Genomic DNA, 10,771 nt, shown 5'->3' on the forward strand with positions numbered 1-10,771 from the left:
GTTGGTGAAACAACATAAGCATCAAAAGGTAGTTGGGAAGCGCGAGGAATTACATGTAGGTCCTCGCTTGCCTGAATTGTCTCATTTTTGCTGAAAACATAATGCACCTCTTTATGTGCTTAAATACTTTTAAGTTTAAGAATGAATAGAAGACATGCACTCAATGTATTTTAGTGTTTTTTTTATCATTTGGCTATTTATTCACACATTCTGTAAGCACTGCATTAGCAATAATAGTCCACTATCGGCACACCAAGTATAACCTGGTTTTCATTAAAAATTGAAAATGCCCTATATGAAAAAAATCATTGAATCAGAAGAAAATGCAAACTTGATGTATAACTCAAGTTTAACACATATACGAAAACAAAAATCAGCTCAATATATGCGATTTTTAAAAAAACAAAAACAAAACAAAAAACGCCGACCCCCCCCCCCCCCCACTTTTTTTGAATTTGTTATATTCCGTCAAAAATCAATGAAGCAGAATTTAAGGAAATCCAAACTTGAATTTAAAACTCTGTTTCTCATCAGGATACACTATAAATACCAAAAACCAGCTCAATATCTGCAAGCGTTTAGAGAAAAGTGCGAAAAACCAAGTGGAACAGACTGACAGATAGACAGAGGGACGGACGGACAAACAGGCGGACAGACGATGAGGAAACCTAAAGACCCCTCCGGCTTCACCGGTATGGGACTAATAATTACTATCTTGATAAAATATTTTGTCTGATAGTAATACGCTTGGTATTATTAAATACAATGTACATTGCAGACTATGATTCTTTTAAATATACTTTAAAAATATAAATAGCTGAATTTTTTAATCGTACCGAATTCCGAAATCTGTTAATTTCAAGATTTTTTGAAAAATTCAATTTAATGACATTACGGTACATTTTATTAATACTATATTTAGCACAATAACTTTAGTTGATAAAAATGTGTTGCAAGCAGCGTCAAACTCCTGTCGATGACAGTTTAAGTTTATCTATCTCTTGTCTATATATCTTTACATTTGCTTTTCTACGTACGGGAAAATGTTATATATTGATTATTAAGTCTAAGTATAAACTGTCGATTAATTCATTTTTTGAAAATTCCTGTCTTTATTATTCATATACGTTTTATATGTTACATTCATCCTCTTTGAAAGAAGAGTTACAATTAAAACACGAGAAAAATCTTGCACCTTAAAACGCATTCAAATAAAATAAACATCATTAATTTTCTGTAAAGACAAATGTTGAAATTGGTTATTTGATGTCTTTATTCACATTTGTAATATTTCATTTATGATTTTGACGTAAAATAAACTCCATTACCCTCTTTAAATATGACCCCTCCAAAAATATAGTGAAGAGGGTATACTTAAATTTTTAATTATCACGTGACCAGAAAATGTGCAGTATAATTTTTTTTCATATTTTTAGGAAGATAACACTTTTATCTACAACATATCACAATTTCATCATATTTCTTTAGGGGCCGAAAAACAGCCTTATCGAAACTCCCCCTTTAAATTTCTCAACACATCCTTTTGGGATGCATACTCTTAATATATATCAATATTTTTTCTTACGTGTTTGACAGGCATTTCCAGTATACCCTCTCCAACAGCGGCAGGCCTCGGGAGCTATACAAGTACCATGGCCATGACAATCACTGCTGCATATAGCTGTATAAAAATATACTAGACTTTGACCCGTGCGTGCACGGGTTGACATTGTTATGAATGCATCCATGTGCATATCGGACATCTACAAAATAGATACATCGACACATTCATATTGTAAGGTACTTTTGAAATATACAATGAATGTGAATATAATTCGGGGGTGGGGGTGTTTTTGGTTTGTTTTTGTTTTTGTTTTTTTTTGTTTTTTTTTTTTTTGTTTTTTGTTTTTTTTTTTTTGTTTTTTTGTTTTTTTTTTTTTTTTTGCAAAATTGTTGCGTAACGGCGTAGCGCAGAATGGTTTTGACCCCCAGTTAGCTATAAATCAAGTCATGAGTTCGAATCACGCCGGAGCTTACATAAATTTCACCTTTCCAAATAAATTCAATAAAAGAAATTATGGATATTTATTGAAAATATGACAACAAAGAGTTGAGCAGTGCTGATAAATATCAAGCAAAGTAATGAAAATGAAGAAATGTGCTAAGCTGGTATTACACAATCATTTATTAAACTAAAGGTGTAAAAAAAAATTGTAACAATTTTAACACTGCATGTCTCAACTTGTTCAAAATATGACCTCAACAATGAAAGAGTTAAGCACTGCTAATACATATACTTTATATATACACAAGTAATAGTCATGCACAGGCGCTTGACGTTTTTAACCTTTCTTTCCATAAATAAAAATCCCCCATACTATAATAATAACGTTATTATTATAGTATGGGGGATTTTTTATTTATGGAAAGAAAGGTTAAAAACGTCAAGCGCCTGTGGTATTTACATAACAAAGCTATAAGCCTACAATAATGCTATGAATTTCACTACACTCCTAAGAATTATAAATTGATGTGAATTTTTTGCATGGAATCAAATATTTCTTTGCCCTTAGTTTATGTTTCATATTTACCACGTTATAAATCTCAGCAGTGAAGGTTATACATGTAGTAGACATGGCGAACAAATTGAAGTTGCAATCATTTAGACACATTTCAAATTGAAGATATCGGTTATATTAAAGTTATTTAATTATTTTGATTTATTTCAAAGTTAAGAAATGAAAATAATGTTGTAATTTTTGGCGGAAAAGAATACCTACTTCACTAAGATGTGATTCTAGCTGGAGTTGTAACACCCCCCCCCCTTCCCCTCATAAAAGCATAAAAGAAAGGAAGGATAAAATAAAATCGGGTAGTTACATTAATATTCCTCCTATGATCATGAGCTTTTTGTCCCCGTTGAGATGGCCAGAGACTTAAATAACATATAATAAATGTGTCTCCGAGATGGCAAATGATTACACACGTGGCCACAATATCACATTTGCATGGATAAACTCAGAAAGATAATACAAATACGACGTCGTGTAAATTTTCATTGAAAATTTGCTATATATTCTGTTCATATATATTTATGATTTCTTATGAGAAAAATTATAAAATAACGAATATATATCCACTTAGTACTTCTTTTGTCTTCTCTGATTTGAACACCGTGATTTAACGTGAATGTAATGCGCACGCACAAGATTGTAAAATCCAAAAAATCCAGATGATTTCCGGAATTTTTTGAGGAATTTTCGTTGATTATTAATTAGCTAAGCTTAATTGAGAAAAAATAAAAACAAATTGGTAATCTTCAAGTACCAATGATGTTTAAAATATATAAAACAAAAGACAGTACTCTTCCGATTTATCGGTATTAAAGGCCAAAAATTCGAGTCTATAATTTTAATATAGTAGTATAGATTCCAGAGTTGGTACAGTTGCTGTAACATTATTGTTGACAACATACACGAATGATCACTTGACACAAACGCTTCCACACGACCTCAATTTAACCCGATACACGAACGATCCTTCAAGTACAACTTTAAAGTTTGGAAACGAAATAAGACTTCATTATTATTTTAGATTTACATATATTTAATTATGTAATTATAGTTGTCCAACGAAAGAGAACTAGAAATTTTTTAACTGTTATGTTAGTTAAGATGAATTTTTTTCACGCTACAATAACGAATTTTGTAATCGATTGCCGCATATTATATCAATGAGTTTTAATTCTAATGGATTTTATGACGCAGAATTTAAGGGAATGATAAGACTTTAAAAAATGAAAATGAAGTTTTATTTTGACATGACAGAAATTATACCCTTCTTTACAAATATGTGCATCTGTAAAATCAGTTATTTTTAAACACTTGATTCATTAACAAAATTTTGAAGAATAAAAGTAAATACCCAAAATAACAGTAATTCAGGCTATCATGTTATGTATATCTTATTGTCTTTGGGTTTAGATATATGATATAAACAACATCAGACCACTGTCAAACAAATTGTCAAACATTTTCAATATCTTGGAGTTATATTCTCATCAACTGAATCATTTATTAAGACAAAACAATATGCTAATGAAAGAGCGACTAAAGCTATGTATGGTATTTTGAAAAAAGGTAACCAATTACACCTCTCTCTTGATGATCAATTGTATTTGTTTGATAAGATTGTTATTCCAATTTCGTTATATGGCTGTGAAGTATGAGGTTATGGTATTGTTGACATTATACAAAGAGTACATCTAAAATTCTGTAAAATGCTTTTTCATTTAAAACCAAGTACTCCCAATTTTATGATTTATGGTGAATTAGGGAGAGTATCTTTAACTGTACATATCAAAACAAGAATTATTGCATACTGGTCAAAAATTTTACATGGAAAAAATCAAAATATTGCAATTTAATGTACAAATTACTTCGTGCTAAATTTGACAATGTATCTCACACGGTTTGGGTATGTTTTTGACTTTAACATGTACCCGATCCTATTGGAGACAATTTCTGCTTCGTAAGACAATCCTGAATAGGCTGGATCCGAGAAGCTTGAAAAAGAGGCAAAGAGTGGGAATTAAGTTTACGTGTTTATTGAAAGAGCGCAATCTTGAAAGTGATGCGCATTGCCCAACTCTTGCCTGTCGTAAAAAATTAGGTCTTGAAAAAGTGACCAATGAAAATTGTTAAAATTGCGGATGTCTAGAAAAATATAAGTAAAAAGACAATTAACGAGTAATAATTATTCACCATAGGTAAGTAACTACTTTTTGCTAAGGGGCTTAACTTGAGTAAATAAGAGTCTCAGATATGACACCTGGTGTTTGAACAATTAATTGAATGACACCTATTAAGTAACAAAGAAATCAGTAACATCAAAAGAAAATGAGCATAAGAAGACACTAAATGACTTAATTATATACAAACAACAAATGTCACAAACAAAAAACTAGCTTGGTATACATAAATCTGGACTATGAGAATTATCTTTAGGAATTTCACACATTTGAATAAAATTAATGTAGAAATAAACATAATTTACAACACCAGTTCTTAATAGTTTTACACAGTTTTCAAAAATAAAATAACTTAAGATTTATCAAATATTTATAATAAATTCCAAAACAATGCTTTATATGTGACTGAATGAAAATATGTTAAAATATAAAAATAGCAGATAAATTGTATGTGACAAATGGAAATGAATCTAAATGGTTAATGAATTTGAAATCAATTTTAGACGATTGTGGATAAAGTAAAATATAGAATCAGAACCAATTATTCAATAGTGCTTGGCTAATTAAAAGTTTGAAACAAAAATATCTAGATCAGTTTCAACAAAATTGGGGATCAAACTGCAATAATTCTTCAAAAAGTGTGATATATAATCTATTTACAAATGTAAAATTTGGATGTCAATTTTATGTAGATAGCGTCTTAAATATTCATAAGAAACAAATTTTAGCTAGATTCAGTACATCAAATCACAAACTACCAATTGAAACGGGAAGATGGAAAGGTACTGAAAGAGATAATAGAATATGTCTTTTATGTGAAAATGATGTAGGTGACGAATTTCACTATATTTTATGCTGTAACAAGTTTAAACATGAAAGAAAATTGTATATTCCCAAATATTATGTTTCAAGACCAAATGTTATAAAGTTTAATGAATTGTTCTCTTCCAAAAATGTTAGGCTATTAACTTTGTTCGTTTATAAAAATTGTAAACGAGAGAGTCAAACCTTCCTGGTTAATAACATTTATATATAGAGAGTTATGATGTAATTATTAACACATTTTGTATATTTGATATATGTTCTGCTCACGCATGTACGTTGTTTTAATTGTAATATGTTGCTTTGATCTCTATGTTGTTAAATAACAACCAAAATGATACTAATAATCTGGTAAACTGTTTTGATCTCGTCCCTGGTACATGTATCAGGACTCGGATGGTCTCGTGTCTCGGGCTGATACCAGATCAAAACAGCGATCTGATATTCTATATATATCATATCCTAGTAATGTATTAGCCCTGATACAGCCATATTGGACTAGGTGAGACAGAGTCTTTGAGCTAGGGCTGCATGTCTCGCCCTCAGGGCTGAGATATCTCTGTCTCAGTCCGTTGTCAAGGGGTTGTCTCGCCCTCAAATTTCAATCCATAATTTCTGTTTATATTTGTGTGAATTAAGAGTAAGGTTTGTATTAAAGTGTTAAAGAAGTATATTTTGTACATTTAAATTAGAAGAGTACAGATTGTTCAGTTATGATAATTCAAAAGGAAGTGAATCGAAAACATCATGGAAATTATTTAAGGAAGATTTTATCTGGCTTGCTACAGAAAATTTCAAATCATTCATGTTATTTTCGTGAATCGCAAAAGTGCCACCGTTTTTACAAATGTAGAGTTGGATTCCAAGTTTTTATCAGTATAATTATATTTTTTCTTTAAATTATGGTATCAAATAATAGTGACGGCAACGGTTAACCGACTAATCGGTCGAAGAGATTGTAACCGGTTACAATGTTCACAACTGGTTAGTAGATATTGTTCTAGCAGATGTACCTTTTAAGTAATATTTTATTCTTTAAAATTGAAACTCTTAGGATTCATATTTAAATATAAAACACTTAAATAGACCAATTAAATAATTCACAAAATATTGCAGCTATTAAAACACCTCCCTTTTTATTTAATAAAATATAACTCTGCATGCGTACTAATAAAAGTTTTAGTATATTAATATAACCTACGTGTATACTAATCAAAGTTTTAGTACGTGTACCTATGTATTGAAAAAAAATCTGATTTTGTTCCAATTTTGTTTTTTAAAAAAATATTACCCAGCAATGTTTTACATTTTCATTTCGTAAGGTAATGGCCCATCTCAAACACAAACTTGACCATGATATACTTCTTTAGTAGTGTACTTACGTTCACAGTTCCGTCCTCCATATCCATGGCAACATTTCTGTTTGTAAGACTCACGATATCGCCACAACCAGGAATAGTGAGTACTTTATAATATATATATAACAAAATTATCTTTTAAACTTGGTTGCATTTTATTTCAAAATTGTATGGTCAAAATGTTCTCGGAAAAATAAATTATTGCATTGGAAAGAGAACGTTCGAATCCAGGGCCACAAAACTTAGATAAACTTACTTTTGATATCAGTCTCACTTTTCTACTATTAATTCTTTTTATAAAAGTGAGACTGAGATCAAAAGTGAGGTTGTCTAAGTTTTAATTGCCCCTGAGCCTGTTGCCTGCAGATAACCATGAAATTTACAATGTGCTATATATATTCCAGCTGCGCATGAAGAAATTTACTTTTAATGAATGGTAAATATTATTATAAAATCAGATTTTCAAATAGGGACTCCTAAACGAAGGTCTACAATGGAAAATCTCTGGCGGAAGTTATAAAAACAAAAGCGGTTTAAACAGTTAAAATTAAATGTTTTTTATGGCCAGATCATTTTTAAAAGTGATGTCAAAGTAAATCCGATTGATACGAGTATCTTTAACAATAAACATCTGACTCATTTTTCAACTCATTATCTTGTTAGCAAATGTGAATTGTATTTCAAAATCCCTTTAATTTATTATAAATCCTTCGGGTAAGTTACAATAAAATAGAAAAGCCATTGCAACAGCTACTATCGTTAAACTGTTCAATGTGAGCGTGAATTTTGAATTTCGGTCATAGGAAAATGACGTTACATTTCCACGGCGTTCAACGTTTGTGACGTCAAAAGAAAAATCCTAATTTAATCTTATGACCTTCCCAGCCATGTTATCAGGTGTTTTTAATGCCGAAGCTTCCCACACACTTTATAAGCAAATTACACGTGGAATGTAAGTTCAACTCTATAACACTGACAGTGAGGTCAAAAGGAAAAGTTATGGTTTTTATTTAAACAATAAAATGCTTTTTTGGTTGTTAGTACGGGAAGTAATGTTGCAGCTGTTGCAGAAAAAATGCATAACCACGCAGGTTATGTAATTTTTTTTCCTGTACTGACAAAGAAAGAAAGACATTTTATTGTTTATATTTATATCTGTACAAATAAAAGTAGGAGAGGCTACAGGCTGGTTGGTGTTAGAATTCTAAACCAGGTAACAAGCCAGAGGTAGGGTGTAAAAGCTGTGCAGCTTGTGTGCCAAGCCACCATGCGTGTAGGGCATGGGGTTCCATGGCACTCGCATCTAGGCGAGGCCACTAGTTTGCCCGTTTGTTTATGGTATCCTGGTTGTCTCCCTTGACTCCTACAAAGTTTGCGGCCATTTCCATCCAATATTGTGTGTGTTGTATTATTATGATGTGTCTCAATAAATTACAAAAGTTAAAATTGGTGTTTTCAATTCTCAAGAGGTGGCTGGAAGACAGTTTCAGTATAATGGTATGAAAAAGGCAGCGAAAGCAAAACTATTATGGACTGCAATATTCGATTAAAGTAGAATTTAACTTGAAATAGTGTATTATTAAAATGTACACAAATTTACGTTTCACTGATGGAACAGCTACTGCTCAAGAAATCTGTAAAAGTGATACGTTTATTGCTGTTTACTGACTGATAAACCCCAATGGTTTTCTTAAGAAATAAAGGATATAATATTCAGTGGATGTAAATATTTTGGCATCACAAACGTTGAACGCCGTGCAAGTGCAGCTCCATAAGCAAATATCAAAATTCATCTTCACCTCTAACGTTTTTAAAGATATACACGCTATGTAAACGCGATTTTTTTTATGTGAAACAAAATGATTAAATGATTTGAGAAACATGATGTGTAATTAAAAATAATTACTTTCAACAAAGTTTTACTAAATAAGTCTTTGGAATTACAAAACAATTAAGCAAGATCTGCAATTAAGAATTCAGCCTATTCATGAATATTGATGAAGGAAGTGCGTAAACAGTATATGGACACGCATGTCCGCGGGAAATCATAGACAACGAGGTATGTTGCATTTTGACTACGATTTTGAATAAAAGTTAATATCTGTCATTACAGAGTAGATGGTTAATACTGGTTGTTTTCAAAGATAAGTATCTTTAAGCATAAAACGTATGCCATCCATGTCAAAAGTTATTATGTATACCAAACGGCCCAGCTCGTTTTCTTGACGCCATTTTTGTTTATCAATCTAAAAGTAGCGACGGTGTCACATGATGCATGAATTTAAATAGAGGCATTACTGTCCTAGTAGGATAATAAATAATTATAATTTGAGATCTTTATAATGCGTTCATTTCCAATTGTGTAATTTACAATATTTTCGTAACTTTATTTGGTAAACAAAATGAATAAATTTCCAACTTTATTTTTAACTGACGCAAGTTAAAGCGTGTATATCTTTAACGATAATGGCTGTTGTAAGGGTTCTTCCGTTAACTTACTCGAAGGAGAATACAGGGATTTTGAAATAAAAATCACATTATCAGACAAGACAGGGTATTTTAAAAATGTAAATATAAGCTGCAAACAAATTTTCATAACATGCTTACTAAAATATCAAATAACATACAAATTAACCTTACAGTCCATTTGATTTTTCTTGGTTTTTGTAAATCTTACCAAATTCCCCACCAGCTACATACGCATACTCTGACCTGGTAAGATTCCACTACTTTTACAGTGTTTTTACAAGACGCAGCTCCACTTATCCTAAAAAATTGAGTTTTTCCGTTATACACATTTATAATGTATATATTTTAAAGCACCAAACCTGTGATAAACATCAAATATGTGGGGAAATAATTAATTAAGATATTTAATTGATTTTTGCCCCCCCCCCGCCCCCTATTTCCAATCCATTTATATTCAAATGATATTTTACTAGTTATAATGATTAAAATAATTGATATGTACACCTAATAACTCTGAAGGTATTGTGTATAGATTAATCAGGAATGTATGCTTTACCTATAAATCCAACTGACACTTTGTGTTCAGTGAAGAAATGAATTTATTTTTTGACAATCCATGAGGATATGAACTACGACGCTGCACGCCTGCATATTTCACGAAGCGAGATAGCGCTTCCTTTTACATGTAAATATGCAGGCGTGAAGCGTTTTAATTCATATAGCTCATGAATTCTCAAAAATGAATTCATATCTTATATTTATTTTTTTTTCCTGACGACTTTTCACTAAGAACGATGGCGCTTTTGATTGACATTCGGCAGGAATCGGGGCGCACTTGAAAAGTGAAAACTTTATTGAACTGTAAAATTAAATTTTAACATTCTTTTGATTTATCATGTTCCTATGAAATAGGAAAGGAAAACATTTTCCCAATAGTGTGTTTCGATTTCCTTAAAAATAACTTGAAACATGGCTAGATGCCTCATTTGGTACAAAATGTTACATTTTTAAACACGTTTTTCTGAAAATTTGTCATCTCTGGGTCATCTCTCCACGATTTTAAAAAGACATTTGTGTGCATTTGTATTCAAAGAAACGAGCAATCATTTGTAAAAAATGGAGAGAAGACCCAGAGAGTATAAAAAATGAACTTTTTCCAAAAAAAATATATCAATGTGTAAATGCGTTGCTTCTTTGTCAGTTTAAATTCCGATGATAGCTCAGTAGTATGCGTTACCAGTCCAGCGCACTTAGGAGTCGAGAGGTTTTTGGTTGGATCTTCGCATAGAGCAGTTTTTTTTTTATCTTTTTTATACAAACAATCAAGTGAACTTTATTTACTGATTTATAAGTTTTAAAAGAGATAAATTTT

This window comes from Saccostrea echinata, unplaced genomic scaffold, assembly GCF_033153115.1.
Source record: "Saccostrea echinata isolate AGI-Se365-2 ecotype Australia unplaced genomic scaffold, CSIRO_AGI_Sech_v1 ptg000002l, whole genome shotgun sequence".
NCBI classification, from domain to species: domain Eukaryota; kingdom Metazoa; phylum Mollusca; class Bivalvia; order Ostreida; family Ostreidae; genus Saccostrea; species Saccostrea echinata.